Source organism: Mirounga angustirostris, unplaced genomic scaffold, assembly GCF_029215605.1.
Source record: "Mirounga angustirostris isolate CCGP_5_RB_7025 unplaced genomic scaffold, mMirAng1.0.hap1 SCAF_5, whole genome shotgun sequence".
Lineage (NCBI taxonomy): Eukaryota > Metazoa > Chordata > Mammalia > Carnivora > Phocidae > Mirounga > Mirounga angustirostris.
Window position 1 is genome coordinate 107,404,168 of NW_026991713.1, and position 14,744 is coordinate 107,418,911.

The following is a 14,744-nucleotide window of genomic DNA, read 5'->3' on the forward strand; positions in this document are numbered from 1 at the left end:
TTCTCATTCCCTCTCTCCGTTTTGTCTTTCCTCCTATGTGTTGGCAGGTGTGTTACTGCTGAGCATGTGACCAGAGTGAGTGTGGATCCTGATGACATCAGCTGCTCTAAATTATAATAGGACCTTAGTTCCAGTTTTCTCTCATGTTTACAAAACAATAAAAGTACTTAGGTCAGATAAATAGCTTGGTTCCTCACAGTGCCAACTTTAAAATTACCTTTTTTGAAAGCCTTTTTTTTTTTTTTTTTAATTGTGACATTTAACCATTATAACACATAAGCAGGAGTCCTCACTCTATACTTGCATACATTCTCAGACTCTGTTTCCCAGGACCTATTTTCTGAAGATTCATGAGTGCTTCCATTCCCGTGGCTTCTAAAGAAAAAAAAAAAAAAAAGAACAAACTGACTTACCATTTACAGATATCTTTGTGTTTTAAGGCAACACTGTTCATCTTTTATGTTCTCTGCAGGGGAATATAAAGTTCAGGATATATTCAAACTATTAATGCTTTATGTAAACTACTGAAATTGGTATATTGAGTGTGTGCCCATTATTTTTAGTTTGTTGCCTTTTCTGAAGGATTACTAGCTGTGCTCTGCCTATCTGCATCATTTTTAAAAACTTTTTATTATTTTTTATAGGCATTTTTAATATGAATCATTCTGTATATTATGCACTTTATAGTCATTGTTGCATTCAAAAACATTTCAACTAGATTTCTTTCTGGGAATATATTTCCCATGAAAGTATAGAATTATGTGTATTTCCTGCTGTGACACGATTTTGATTTCTTTTATATTTTCAATAATAAAATATTATAAACTAAATATTTTTTAAAAAGTAGAAAACTAGTTAGTTGTTGTTTGGTCATAGATACCATTACAGTCTTTAGAGAGTTTGCTACTAAGATTTTAGATCTGCCTTCCCAATTTTCCTGAACAAATAGAAAAAAATGTATATAACGTTTTCCCTATGGAACTCTTTTTTGGAAAGGTCCCACATTTAAGTATAGTTTTATACAGATGGATCTTTACTGTCAAAATTCTGTGCTTTTACTCTTAGAGTAGACCCCTCTCTATGGAGTCTGGCAAAATTCCTTTGAATGTTATTTTTTTTGTGAGATGGAAGTTAGGTAATTCACTAAAGCAGAATTTTCATACTATTTCCAGGTGGTCTGGTCAGCCATGGGAAAACCCCTTTTCACTTAGAAGTGTCCTCTGTTCTGTGTAAACATGCGGCTGATGGGCAGCCATCTAAGTTAGAGAGAAACACTTATTAGCAGCCAAGGTAATAGAAAGTGTGTGAAGGAGTCTCTAGTCACCAACTATAGCATATCCAAATAGCATCAGAAACAATGAGGAGAAAATGAAAATCATTTCTGACTCATGGAAGATTGTTTTCTTTTCGATTTCATACTGAAAGTCTTTCAGCTGGAATTGCAGCGTTGGCCTAAAGAGATGAGGCTTCTTGTGGGTGGTTATTTTCAGTTGTTTCCATTAATTCTGCTCTTATACTCTTCAAAGAGGCTGCTGGCTTCCTCCTGCCACCTGTTGGCCACCTGGGGTTGACCTTGAGGGTGACATCTTGAAGAGCAAATTAGTTTCTGAGAACAGTGGGGCTAAATAGTGAGGTATTGATGGGAGGGTGGGATCACTTACAAAGATGCTGCGAAGAATGTAATTTCCTTTTCTGTTTGGAAAGCCAAATATATGAAAGGAAACTCTCTTTCTTGCTTTCTTATCTCCATGACTTTATCTGTGACAAATTGTTTTGGTTGCAGCACAGACCCAAAGAACTGTCGTTTAAAGGAAACAAGGCTTATTTTGTCTCTAATTTAAAAGAAGTCTGGAGATAAGCAGTCCAAGACTTAAATGCTGGGTCCAGAGTGTCAACAGTGTCACCCCCTTCTGTTTATTCAGCCATCCTTACTACATTTTTCTTTATTTTTTTAATTGTGGTAAAATAGCCGTAATGTTTACCATCTTAACCATTTTGAAGTGTACCGTTCAGGGGCATTAACATTCACATTGCCGTGTGACTGTCATTATCGTCCACCCCCAGAACTCTTCATCTCACACAACTGAAACTCTGTGTCCTTTAAACACCAAACCCTTTTCCCTCTCTCCCACCCGTAACAACCACCATTCTGTTTCCTGTCTCTCTGAATTTGACTCTTCTAGATACTTCATATAAGGGGAATCGTTCGGTATTTATGTCACTGGCTGATTTCTCTTAGCATAATGTCCTCCAGATCTATCCATGTTGTAGCATATGACGGGATTTCCTTCCTTTTTAAGGCTGAATAATATTCCACTCTGTGTATCTCTCACATTTTGTTTATCCATTCATCCATCGACAGACCCTTTGTCTGCATCCATCTTTTAGCTTGTGTGAATAAGGTCACGATGAACACGAGTGTCTTACACATGTATTTCTATCCTGGTGGTCACTTCACGGTTACAGCTCTAGCCATCTTGCCAGAATTCTAAGCAAGAGGAAGCAGGAAGGGGGAAAGGGAGCTTTCAGTGGAATCGGTCCCCTTTCTACGGATCATTCCCAGAAGTCCCATATCGATTTCTATGAGCCAGAATTTAACAATAACAATAATGATAAAATAGTTAATATTTATTGAGAGCTTATTGGTGTCAATGCAGAGTGCATGTATAATTCATTTAATTCTCCATATAAACCTATGAGGGTGGTTGCATTTTACTAAAGAGGAAATTGAGGCTCAGAGAGGTTACGCGAGTTGTCCAAGTAGGGTGAGTCGCGCGGCTGTGAGTCACATAGCTAGTAAGGCAAAGCTGGGATTTTGACCCAGAAATCTGGCTCCAGCATCTACGCTCGTAACTGTCTTCTACTGTCTTCTGTTCCCGTCCTCAAAGGAGGCTGGGGAAAGTAGTTTTATCTCAAGTAGACACATTTCCTGTCCCTGCCAAATCAGGGTTCCATTTCTGAGGAGGACAAGGAGAGTGGATGTCAGCAGCACCTGTTGTGGAGGGTCTGCTCCTGGGAACTACCTTTCCGAGTCACGTTTCTGAAGGCAGGTGGTCTCAGGCCTCTGAAATTGCAGCAGTTTTATAGCACTGGGCTGCTCTTCACCCTCCTTCTACTGTGCTGGCCAAGACCAACGTTCACTGGCCCGATCATGTAGGCTGAACCAGAAAGACAGGGAGTGGGCCACAAATACGAGAAAACCTTATTATATCTACCACTTGAAATGGTCACAATCTTCCCAACTTAGCCTAGAGGAGCTACGTAGACATGGAGGAAGGAAGGAATATATAGGTATTTTTGTTAGAAAATCATATCTATAATTTATTTATTTATATATTTATTTAAGATTTTATTTATTTATTTGAGAGAGAGCACGAGAGAGCGGGGTGAGGGGATGAGGGGTGGAGGGAGAAGCAGAATCCCCGCTGAGCAGGGAGCCTGATGCGGGGCTCGATCCGGGGACTCCGGGATCGTGACCTGAGCCGAAGGCAGATTCCCAACTGACTGAGCCACCCAGGCGCCCCTCTATTATTTATTGAGTGGTGATTTCTGCCTACAGGGTGCTACATGCTTTAAAACATGATTGCATTTGTCTTTGCTACTATCTTTTATAGATAGTATTTTTATTATTTAATAGTGCCATATGACAATTGGCCAAATAACCTATGTCTTTCTGATTTTGGAATACAAACTCCTAATCATTGTCCTAATATTGATTATACTGACTTCGGTGCCTTTTTAACCTAACTGATTTTTATGGATACATTCCCCAAATGTATTCTTGGGTTACAGCATGCTAGATCTTGCTTTCTGGGACTTAGAGGGTCATCTGCATTCAACCTTAACCATCTCAGTAGAAGGAGACTTCTTTCTTTAGTGTTTAGGAAGTAGTCCTGAAATAAATGGGGCATTCTGGGGTGAGGATATACCTTTTACTGTCCTGTGAGTCCTCTTCTTATTCTTTGTAAATAATGAAGATGTCTCATTGAACTTTATTGTTTATCTGAAACCCTAGCCCAGTGGTCCTCAACCCCCCGGGTTTTGTTCCCTAGACTTCTGGCAGTGTCTGATGACTTACTTGGTTGTCATCCACAGGGAGGGGTGCTAGTGGCAGGTATGGTTAGAGGCAAGGATACTGCTGAACATCCTATGATGCACAAGAGAGTCCCCCACCCCCCACCCCCCACTGCACAGGATTGTCTGGACCAAAATTTCAAGAATGCCAAGGTTGGAAAAACACTGCCCCTGCCCAGTCCCAATGGCTCTGTGACATGTACTTGAGTTGTTGATCTTCAGACAAGCTACCCAAATGCTTCTGTGTCTTATGTCAGGTTGTCCTTGGATCCCCGTGAGCAGCTCATTTCAGTTATTATTCTGTGTGGAGGAACCCTGCCCTGTGCATTTTGGTGGATGCTTAAGAGTTAAAATTATACTGAAAATTTCAAGTATGTTGCAGTCTATCTGATGTTTGACCGTTGAAGATGCTTACATAGTGATCTTTCTTAAAGTTTATTTTTAATATGATTTCAGTGTCCTAAATAAAGATTTTACTTCATGAACTGCCAGCATATAAAATAACATGAGGAACCTAAGAGGCATTCAAAGAGGCTGAGGTTAGTCTAAGGGGGAGAAGAGGATTCTGTGGTAGAAAGAATCGGGGATGTGGATTCGAAGCTCTGTCTTCCCAACCCAGCCCCGCCACCCCTCAGCCTCAAGTTCCCATTAACACATCTCCTTCTCATGTTCTTCTAAGGACTAAATGAAAGAATATGGATGGAAGGCTTTTTGGAATTGTAAGGTGCTGTGCATCTGTCAGCTCGTGTTATTTAAGTTCTTTTCTCACGGGCTTTTCTTCCCTTAGATTACTTATTTCTGCATTAGTTTATTAGTTTCTAGATAGGTATTCTGGGTGCTTTTGCTAAAAAGGATGTATGGGTTATTTCTATCCTTTGGGTAGAAGTGTCTCTCTTTGTATTATATACTGTCCTCAATAAAGTGACATTTGCTAATACCCCATGATTATACATACTCGTTTCGGCCAGACATTTTCAAACTTCAGCCAAGGAAAAGGAGCATAATGATCTCCCGTAAAAGCAACCGTAACTGGGGAGACTTGAGAATTTAAACTGATATCTGTGGTATTGGCTCTGGTTCCAGGACGGTTTCTTGGACAAACGGGCACTCTTGCAGAGCTGGGCTTTTTGGCTTGCGTCTGCCGGGGAGTCGGTGGATCCTGAGACCACACAGCAGGCCGTGCAGACGAGACAGTGCTGAGGAGACGGAAATAAGCTGGGGTGAGAGGAATTCCAGGCCAGTGCACAAATCAACAAGTTCTATATTTAAACACTTGTTGAACTATTTCGTCAAATAAGGAAAAATGTGGTGGTTTGTCATTTGTCAGATTTCATGTTCCCTGTTCCGTGGGGGCTGTGCTGATTGGAGATGAGACAGTAAACATGTCTCCTTACTCTGAGGCCTTGTCACTTGAGCCCTGGAGCCATCCCAAGATTTCAGATCGTACTCACCAGCTGCGTTCTGAGCCACAGTTGAGTCATAACACCAAGGCAGTGCTGTGCATCCCCCCGGTGGAGTGAATCATGGCGCGGAAGAGGAAAGGAGCTTTTCTGGAGAGGGGCCATGGCCCTTTTCCCTGTGTCACCCCGTCCTCTTCTGGATGTGGGGAACTCGCCAGGCCCGAGGCGTGCTGCAGGAACACTGACTTTACCCAACTATGGGACCCTAAGGCCGTCGTTCCTTGAGAGGATGGGGTGATTCAGGGAGGCCTGGGCAGCCAACGGCCTCTGCAGGATTCTGCTTGCTCTTCTCTGCTCCCAGAGTTAGGGGGGCCTCCAGCTCATGCCCCGCAGAGCCCTCTGTTGGGCCTTGTCAAATGTGTCAGCTCCCTACTATTAAATCCGTATATGCAAAAGATAAAAAATGAACATCGGTGCCTCTTAATTTACTCTGTAGAGAGCGTTCTCTAAGAAATGTGAATCAACAGAAATTGCTTCTTCTCATCAACAGAAAAAAGTGCTGACTGACACCTTAACTTTACAGATAATGAGATCTTTGGGGAAGTTTTAATCTTTCAAAGTTTCCAGGAACTATACAAAAGGTCTCTGCTCCTCTCCTCCCCCAGTCGTCAGTGATCATATTTTCTGTTGTTGTCACTTCCCTTTGCTCTGTAAACAATAGAAGTATAGAACATACACCCGTAACTAAATATCTCCTATCAGTAGTGAAAACTTGGAATTTGACTTGCAGTGCATACTTAATGGAGGGTGAATATTTCCAACTCAAAAAAGATATTCCTAATTGTGCGTGTGTTTGCATTGTCGCAGAAGCATTTACAACGTGGATGCCAATTTGAGTATCGGGCAGATGGGAACAGAAGTTATTAGGATTATCTCTGGTACTAAATACTCCTGATTCTTTGTCCTAATAGAAAAAAAGGTGTAGAGTAAATCATCTTTCTACCTTTTACTTTTTCTTTTTTTCAAGTGCCCTTTTGAATAGATGTGTTTTTTGACTTAGGTCTCATTAGCATTTCTTATGGGGACTGCCTTTGGGGCAGTACCACTTACTAAATTGTTCTGATGCTTTAGGAAAAGGAAAACCATGGTAACCAGATGTAGGGTATGATTATTTGCCTCTGACCTGGCAAAGTGTTGGATTTAACAAAAGAAGCTTAATAGAAATGTTCAAATTGACCCTTCTCATCACTTGGGCTGCTTAGAGCTCAATCAATCTCTCATTATTATCAGAGTTATTCGAGCAAAGGCAGCAGTGATAGTATTTTTCATAATCGCTTCTTGAGCCAAATGTAATTTGCAATTTGGAGTATTGTATTATGAAACAGTAAAGCATTAAAATGAACAGTGCAAGAATTAGGAGTATAGTAGTAAAGAAGGGGTCCAGAGAAGTAGTTGTGTGAAAGGCACTTGCAAAATCATTGTAAGTGGACATGACTGATTTCAATGCCAAATTAAACATTTAGAAAAAATCAGAATTATGTGTTGTTTTTATTATGTTTAGGTGTGTGTGTGTTTATTTTATATATTATATATATATCATTTATTATAAAGTCAATGTAGGTAAAGGGGAAACAAAAAAAATATACTCTGTGTATTATTTGCATCTGCATGTTTGGTGTTATGGGGTTTTTGTGGTTTGATTACCTGTGTGGGTATATGTTGAAAAAAAAATAAGGTGTATCAAGCCTTATAAAAATCTTGTATGGAACAGTAATTACTAATTGACGCCATTTTACAAAGGGAATTTATTTGCTACAGAAAATACGTCATGTGAGTCCATAAACTAGCTGATGCCTGAAAAGCTTTAACGTCATAATTAAGATATACTTCCACTCATCTTCTGTCATTTTCTTTGAATGGCTCTAAGTACAGATTATAAATATTATTTCAGAGTTATTTATGTATTTATCTTGTGTTTTGAAGGATTACTGTGTTTGCTTTTTTTTTTTCTTAAGTCTTTCTATCTAGATCCTGTGGTTTTGTATGTGTGTGGGGGGTGGGGGGTTTGGGTTTGGGTTTGGTGTTGTTTAAGTTATTTGGGATTTATAATGATTCTTGTAAAATTAACATTGATAATATGCTATGTTCAATTTCTTCATTGTTGTTTTAATATTTCCTTGTTCCATATCCTTCCAGGACTCCTGAAGTGTAAGGTTACTAGGCATATCAGTGCATCCTTGATTAGATAACGCAGGCTACACAGGGGAAGAGTGCACTTATAAGGACACTTAATGGGAGTCCTGAAAAGGGTGTGTTGTCCATTAAGGATACATACACTGCATGTCTAAAGGCTGTTCTAGCTTGGTTAAATAGAAGCTATAATTTCTTTAAAAAAAAAAAAGTTCTTTTTTCTTCTGGATGTCAAGCAACCCAAATTTAGTTTATTAAATCTAATCAGACTAGCACTGATGAAAACCGTACACAATCAAATAATGGTTCTCAAGTTTGTGAATTTCCTTTTAAAGAGAACCCCTGCTAAACTCCGTCAAGTTAAAACTGCATCCCATTTTATAAAAGCACTATCAAGTTGTCATGTACCCTTTCTAAGCCTCCGTTCTCATCATTGTTGATTACCAAGATTTTTTTTTTGCCTAAATAGGAGCTTTCTGCTTTTCATAATCAGCCTTCTCTTCCTTGATTCATCCAGCATTGCCACAATCTACTGCTGAGCAAATCAGTGTGCTATCATGCTAGCGATTTCTTAAAATGTCACTAAAATATGTAAGATCCTATATGGGAAGGACATGTTAGAAGTGACTTGTTTTTTTCTTATTTATAAAACGGAAGCTGAGGCACACACACACAAAAAATAGTGCTAGAAGCTGTGAATGTGTTATTCTAAAAGATAAATGCACGCGGTGAGTTCTTGCTGTTTTACCCTCTGATTGGGTTTGGACGGTTTGACATGCTTCTGCTGTTGCCTGGCAGAATTTGCATATGTCAGTACAGACAATTTTGACTTGTGGAGTATTGTTGTATTTAGAAATATTGACAGTGTCCTAGCAATGGGTATGTGGGTAGTTTTTACAATCCTTTCCAATGGTTGGGGATCAGTTCTTGACCTTGAGTCCAGGTTCCTGGCCTTCATAGACAAGTTCCATTTGGGAACAATGTCCTTTGGATCTCATTGCTGTAGGAAATGCAAGATATATCTCATTTATTTCCACAAAGATGGTTTAACCAGCTGCTCTGAGTTTATAAAAACATAAGAGTGACTGACTTTCTTTGGTTCCTTAAGTTTTTGAGGTGGCTGGGTGTGGTAAAAAGCGTCTTGGGTCTAAAGTCTGGCTTTGCTACTTCCTGGCTATATGGCCTGTGAAATCATTAAATTCCCCTGAGGTTTCTCCTAAAGAGGAGGATGATAACACCTATCTCACATGCTGGTTGTGGAAATCAATGAGATAAAGTACATAATAAAAATTCAATAAATTCTAGTTAAATGTAATTAAGTAATCAAAAGAGCATTCAACAGGTGTTCAGTTATATGTTTCACTTAGGATTTACACAAAGTGAACTTCATAGGTCTGGGAATTTCAATTTCTGTAGGAGTATTCAAGTTCAGATCCACTGAGATCTCTTAAACTAGCTATGAGGTGACCTAAACTCTATTCCTAGCTTGCAATGTGACTTTGGGCAGCTCTGCATACCCCTTCGGCCTCAGTTTGTTTGTCAAATACAGACATTGAATGGGGTGACCAGTCTTTAGACTTTGATTTTCAGAAATGTGCACGTATACCTTCAGTGCATATGGGTAAGAGTGCAATAGAACAATCTACAAAGATATATAACTAGATTTTTTTTTCAACTAAAATTTAGAACAATTTAAGGCTTTAAGACAAGAATAAGTTCATAAGGACGCCTGGGTGGCCCAGTCGGTTAAGCATCTGCTTTCGGCTCAGGTCATGATCCCAGGGTCCTGGGATTGAGTCCCGCATCGGGCTCCTTGCTCAGCAGGGAGCCTGCTTTTCCCTCTGCCTGCCACTCCCCCTGCTTGTGCTTTCTCTCTCTCTCTCTGACAAATAAATAAATAAAATCTTAAAAAAATAAGTTCACAATTGTGTTAGAGACCAGAGTGGTGGGTTGAGAGAACTAATGCTGACACCAAGAATGTGCGAAAAGATTGAGCCAGAATCAATTAAAAAGATTTTCTGGAGAAACCTGGATCAAAACCATTTAGGAAAAGTATGACACAAAAGGACAATAGAGGAATAGTGTTAAAAACTCATGATTTTGCTTTGATTTGAGTGAACAGTGTGTTCCTGAGGCATTTCAGAGAGTTTGATTGGAACACAGGAATAACACAGGACAGGGTATTCAGTTTTGCTGTACAGAATCTTGAATCCAGCTCATTGCACAGCTGGTTTCTGTCAAGGATCTTTAGGGTAAATGGCAGCATTATCACATCAGGCAGTGGTCAAAGACAGGTTAGCACAGTGGCTATACTAACTGCATCTGCGAGAAGCACCTGGAAGGTTCCAGAAAGAGAGAAAGGAAGTGATTAAGTCATGCGATGCTGCAAATATATAAAAATGAGGGGCAAAATGCAGGGCAGGGTATTGAGTTAAATGTTGGACACTCCAGTGGAGAAGTTGGGGGAGGACGGGTGGCTTCTAATCACTGACACTAAATTTGTATTTGAGCCATTTCAGTTCTCTCCCCCAGGCAAGCAGTATCACTTAACCTACACATTCATTAGGGTAAATAGTAAGGCAAGTATTATAACAAAGCCCTCCTTAGAAATGAAGACCTTGGTAATTAGCAGTGACAAATACCAACTTTCTAGGTGACATTTCAGTGATTTTAAAAAATTGTTCCTCAAAGATTACAAGCTAATTGGTGCTGGGTATTCTGTTCATCTATTTTTAAGTATGGAAGAAGATTTTTAAGACTTCTACTATATCACATTTTCAAATATGAAATCAAATAGGAAAATCCATTAATTATAAATCCAGTTATATTTTTATTTTATTTATAGTAGGATGCTGTGTGTTATATCACTCAGCATAATTTTTTCTGAAGGTCTCTAATTTTAGTAGTAATATTAAAGTAAGATATTTCAATATTATTTGTACTGCAGAGAGAATTAGGTTAATATTTAAAAACTGAAATGATGGTTCAATAGCACGAAACTCTTACCAATAAATTTTTAACGACAGTCCTTTCTATATGAAAACAACAGAATTTTGTTGCAATCCTTTGTTGTTCTTTTTCTTTTCTCTTTCCTCTTACATCAACAAGTGCATGTTTTGCCTATTATTCTTTACTATAGTAATAAATATGGCCGATCTGGCAGACGGCAGTGATCTCATTTGTAACGCGTCATAGTGAAACCCATTTAGCAGATTACTTGGAGATTACTTTAGCTGAATGAAAACAATGCTGTATTCTTTATGAAGAAAGCCATATGTTTAAGAAATGTTACAATCAATTCTCCTCTGGTAAGACAGGGCTCATCCGGCTGTATCTTGTTGTGAAGGAGTCTTCAGTGGCTTGGTGGCATTTTTTTCACTGTGCCTTCTTCATGAAGCAGTACCTCTGAGATTTTTCTCTATCAACTTTTTCTCAAGCTTCTGTTTTTCTTTTTGTCTCCATTTTTTTTTGTTTTGTGTTTTGTTTTTGTTTTTTGAGAGAGAGCGAGTGAGCACATGAACAGGGGGAGGGGCAAGGGGAAAGGGAGAGAGAATCTCAAGCAGACTCCCTGCTGAGCGCTAAGTCTATCTTGGGGCTCTATCCCAGGTCCCTGAGATCATGACCTGAGCTGAAATCAAAAGTCAGACACTTAACTGACTGAGTCACCCCAGCGTCCCCATGTCCATGTTTTTAAAAAGTCATTCCCTTACCTTAATATATCCTAAGATATGAATAACAAATTCTTCCTGGGGTGGTAGGTCCATGACCACTTTCTGTTCTAGCGTCACACCCATTGGATGGTGGAGTTTTCCGTTTGAACATGTTTGGAGGGGGTAGGTTAGTCAGAAGGCAGTTCCAAAACTGATCCTTTGCTGAAAATGGGTTTGCTTCCTGGACATACCATTAGTCCATGATTTTTTTCAGCCTTGCCGTTCTTTGGAACGCGACCCATTCGAAATTCATCTGTGGCTTTTAAAAGATAATAAATGTAGTTGAAATCTTCCAAGTTTTAAGCAGCTTGCTATTAAATGATTGTCTTCATAGGTTGATCACTGATTCCAGCTGTGAAACTGACTTTGAAAGTACATGTGTAGCTGAAAGTTGTACCCCTCTTTGCAGGATGAGGGTACCCCTCTTTGCAGGAAGAATTAAATAACTACAAATTAAGAGAACACTACAATATATTGGCAATGAGAGTGAATGAGGGCGTAGCTACGTTCTTTTTCTTTTTACACTCTAGAACAGTTGGTATATTTTTTCACCTACAGTCTTTATTTTATTCTGTCAAAAAATTACAGCTAAGGGATTCATTTTTACCCCAATTATAAAATAATATGCTGTGCTTTTATAATATGCCTTAAAGAAATCACATAATTAACTAAAGCAGGCATTAAGGGAAATGTCCAAATGCTAACCTATAAACATTTTATCTGTGCTTTCTTTGCTTTTTAATATATCAGTCTTGAATTTATAATTTCAGAAGACAAGTATACTGTAACAGTTTGATCATAAATTTACAAATAATAAAACAGTATATTCTGGCGATTCAGGGCAGCCTAGGACACTAATATTTTAATATCAAACAAATGAGAAAAAATTCAGTTCTTAAATCTGAGTCAGGATTAACTCTTTTTTTATTCTTTTTAATCATGTATACTTAAGATGAAAGTTGATAGACTGAGATCTAAAACTGAAACTTTCCACAAAGTAGGGCCGAGATCATTAAAAAAAAGATCTAACATAGCTAATTAAACTCAGTGTTAGGTTTGGGACCAAAAATACCTAAACTGTTTTAAAACATGGAAAAGTCAACCACTCTCAATTTTCCCTCATGTTATTAACTCAAAGGGATGATGTACATGATCTTCTCATGAGATTAAACTATACCTTTTGGTACAGCTAGATATACAGTTGACTCTTAAACAACACAGGGATTGGGGTGCTCTTACACATTGAAAATCCATGTGTAACTTTTGACTCCTCATAAACTCAACTACTAATAATAGCCAACTATTGACCTTACTGAGAACATAAATAGTCAACTAACACATATTTTATATATGTGTTAATATTATGTTGTATTCTTACAATAAAGTAAGCTAGAGAAAAGAGAATGTTATTAAGAAAAACATGAGGAGAAAATATATTTACAGTACTGTACTATATTTATAAAAAAAAAAAGTCTGAGTATAAGTGGATCCATGTTGTTTAAGGGTCAACTGTGTATCTTGTGTCATGGCATAGTGCTTCTTAAATAGGATACAGGTTTGAATGTGTGTAATCGAGAATGTGAACCAGCACACATCTTTAAAAGCTGAACAAAACAAGTCAACATGGTAACGTTGTATCATTTGAGGGATATTTATGAACTGAAAAACTAAATGGTTAAAATGATTTACCTTTAGGAAGCTCTCTTATAGGTAAATATCATACATAAGATTTGAACTTACACTTTTCTTAAAGTTAGAATTTAATACATTTTATATTTCCAGATGCTTCAGTGTTGCAGAATTTTCAGGATGGGAATTCATGGGGGCTTTAAATACCATCTACATGCTGATGATGCTCAGATTAATTTGTCCAGCCCTGTCCTCTCTCCTGAACCCCCTGTAGATGCTTAATAAATTTTTGTCAAATGAATGAACATTATGTTTTAGATGTTGATTCCTACTGAGATGTATCAGTTTTTTATGTTCGCTCTTTCATTTATTTATTAATTCATTCTATAAAGTCAGTCATTATGCCTAACTCTCAGGCATTATTGACATATTGACAAAAATAAAGGAAAGAGAAAGTTTTTATTTTTAATGCTTTATATTTGTTTTAAAAGTATAGTGCGTATTTTATCCCTTGCGAGAAGTGCTCAAATTCTGGGCTTAAGTTCTTAGGGATTTTTTTTCTTCTTTTTCTTTTGTTCTTTCTTGCAATTGGAATGATCTTCCAATTTCTAAATACCATTACAATTTAAGGATAGATTTGCTTTATTGAAGTTAATTTTATAGGCAGTTTTGAATGCTCTCTAATAATATACATAATTTTTAAAGGAAAAGTGGTGGTAGTATTTTAACTTTTTTCTATTTTAACATTTTAAGAATGCTCTCCCTTCCTTATTTATAAACCCCTTTGCAAACTGTGTTACTTTCGTAAACGTGTAAGATATTCCCATGTACACTTCATGTATAAACCAGTATTTGAAATCAGATTTATGTTAATAGAAGAAAGACCTATACTACCAACCTGGCCATTAATTAAAATACCTTTTTTCTCTTTTATAACAGTTTTAGACTACCTTTTTTTTGTATTTTAACTCTTCTCCTTTTCAATATGATTAATTGTTCAGCATAAGCTAGATCCCTACTTTGTCCTCTGAAAGAAATACTCGATATATTTTATATATTTATGAATGCTTAGTTGAGTAACTGTCTATAAAAGATTTCTTTTTTGAAATATCTGGTGACTAAGTCACTAAGATGAGTATTATTTGAGGGTATGTAGTACATGCATTCCAGGTAACATGGTCTTTTTTAGAGGAAAGCAACAGAATTGATAGCAAATCTAGGCTCCTGAGATATTTTGGATGCCAGAACAGAGTATTAGTGTTTTCACAGAGAGCCTCCAGCTCCGTGGCCATCTGTGAAAGTTTGTGTGGACCAGTTTTGAATCATGTGTCTGTTCCTCATGTTTGTTTTTGATCAGATACAGACTTCGAAGGCAAAGATGCCACATTCAGCAATTGCTTTTCATCGGATTTCAGAATAGTATTTGATGAGAATGCCTTAAAGCTTTCAACTTAATAAGCTCAAAGTGTTATAGCAGTGTAAATTATCCTTTGTACTTGAAACCATGCAAACATAGCCTTGTTTGTCAGTTTTTAAACTATGATGAATGTTTCCAATAAATCTGACTGTGAAAATAAGAATAGTTGTTTATGGAGAGATTATTAAGTAGATGATGGTGGATTACCATTCTTTAGTCATAAGAACAACCCATTCTAATGCAGATTTTTTGGCCTCTAGCTTTTGAAGTATTCAGCACTCAGCCCTATACATTTATTAATTGTTTGTTCAGTAAGGATGAACT

The 14,744-nt window shown here is 37.7% G+C and overlaps 1 protein-coding gene across 19 annotated transcripts in view; it reads left to right on the forward strand.

Moving 5' to 3' along the window:
• The window catches only part of PARD3 (par-3 family cell polarity regulator), a 665,712-nt gene that overhangs the window by 483,910 nt on the left and 167,058 nt on the right, over positions 1 to 14,744 (forward strand). The window contains exon 21 of one of the 19 annotated variants that reach the window (XR_010411651.1): positions 5,158 to 5,294. The exons of the other annotated variants lie outside the window; for them this stretch is intronic. The gene's annotated coding sequence lies outside the window, so the exon portion shown is untranslated. The remainder of the gene's footprint in view (positions 1 to 5,157; positions 5,295 to 14,744) is intronic. 19 annotated transcript variants of the gene reach the window in all.